This window comes from Geospiza fortis, unplaced genomic scaffold (assembly GCF_000277835.1).
Source record: "Geospiza fortis unplaced genomic scaffold, GeoFor_1.0 scaffold1509, whole genome shotgun sequence".
In the NCBI taxonomy this organism is placed as follows: domain Eukaryota; kingdom Metazoa; phylum Chordata; class Aves; order Passeriformes; family Thraupidae; genus Geospiza; species Geospiza fortis.
In genome coordinates, this window is record NW_005054726.1 from 83985 (window position 1) to 85866 (window position 1882).

Genomic DNA, 1882 nt, shown 5'->3' on the forward strand with positions numbered 1-1882 from the left:
CCCCCGGGGGCGCCTGTGGCTCGAGCAGCCAGCGGCAGCACTGGGTTTCCTCTTCCCATCTCCAGGGACGTCTCACCAGGAAAACCTGTCACGAAAGCTTGGCATGGAGCAAGCAACAAGAGTGATGGAGACACCCAAATTTAGCCTGACTACGACACAGAGCCCTGGGAAGGCACTGCCTCTGGGAGCCCGTGCCCTTCTCACTGGCAGGGCAGGATGGAGCTGTGTCCTGGAGCACGCGGACTCACTCAAAGCTGGAGACACTTACTGGCCTTTTCCTCACTTCCTTCCTGCTTCAAGTCAGTGTGACAGCCTGGAAGGAGAGCAGACACAGCCTGTGAGCTGCAGCCACCTCTTGCACCAGGGCACACGAGCATGGTAGCTGGGGCATGGTACTCACCCAGGAGGGAGACGGGAGAGAAGCAGCAACCGGTGTCTGCAATGAGAACCATATCAGACCCTGCTTGTGGGGCTGAGGGATTTACTGGGCTGAGCAGGGCAAGGAAAGCCTTACGTGGCATGGCAGGGGCTGTGGGTGGCACTCCAGCAATGTGTTCCTCACCAGTGGCTGGGAGAAAGCAGAGAGGAGAGATAACGCCTTCTGAAGGGACCTGCTGGTGGACCACCACCAGCCTGGGGTCTGCCCGGCTTGCCTCGGCCAGCCCCTCAGCCTGATGTGCCCTAGCCACAGCTCCAGAGCGCCCTGCAGGGCCCCAAAGCACTTCAGAGCAAGGTACAAAAGCAGGAGTCATTCACCCACCACTGCAATGCAGCCACCTCTGGGCTGGAAGGCAGCAGCGGCGGAGCAGCACGCAGCAATGCTACAAAACACACTAGGACTGGAAGAGAAGGAGAATCCCACATCCACTTGAAACTGCACGGGGAATTTGGGGAGACAGAAGGTAGTTACCCAGTGTGGGAAGATGGCCAGGGCACCCATGGAAACCAGACTTGGGCATGTATCCTGCATCACCTCATGGCCAGATCCCCAGGAGTGTGAGCAGTGAGGGGCCTGCAGGTGGGTGGGCTGAAGGGCAGGGGAGCTGCAGGCAGCTCTGGCCCTCACACACAGCCCAAGCTCATCTGAAGCTTTATAGTGTTACCGGGGCAGTGAGGAGCCAGGAACTGCTGAAGGGAAAGGAGTCACATGCCCTGCAATGGCACCAGCCATGAGATCCCTGTGCTGTATCAGGGCCACTGCCCCTTCCAGACCTCTCGCCTCATGATCTGCCCTAGGCAGCCAGCAGCCTTGCCATGCTCTCAGGCTGGTGCTCCCTCCTACCCTATCCCAGCCATCCCCATCCCCACATGCTCTAGGGCTGGTTTGGAGCCAAAGCCTGCAGAGACAGAAGTCCAAACACACCCATTGTTCACCATCCCCGCTGAGGGACATGTGATGGATCCCCTGATCCTCTCAGCCTCCCATTCCCACCATGCTGGCATGGGCTGGGGCTGGAGCCATGGCTGGAGCCATACAGCTCAGCAGAGCAGGGCAGCTCAGTACTTACGGCTCTCTGGCTCGTCCTTGACACGCTGCAGCATCGGTGATAGCAGCGTGCTGGGGGCGTCCCCGCCAACGCCGTGCTCTGCAGGCGGGCAAGGGGTGCAGAAAAGAGCTTCAGTAACTGGGGAAACAGGGGTGTCCACCACCACCTCGCAGCCAGGACAAGCCCCACTGCAGCTGCCTGAGCCCACGGGTACCTGGTGGCTCTGGTGAGGATGGAGAACGTGTGGCAAGGGTCGGCCGGCGCCTTCTGGAGGGCAGCTGCGCCACGTCTAGGGGAAAAAGAAAGACCATCAACAGACTCTGGGTGTTCACATAGCAGCAGCGCTCCACCAGCACCCCACGTCCAGCCACCCTGCTGAGCCCACACGCCCGTCC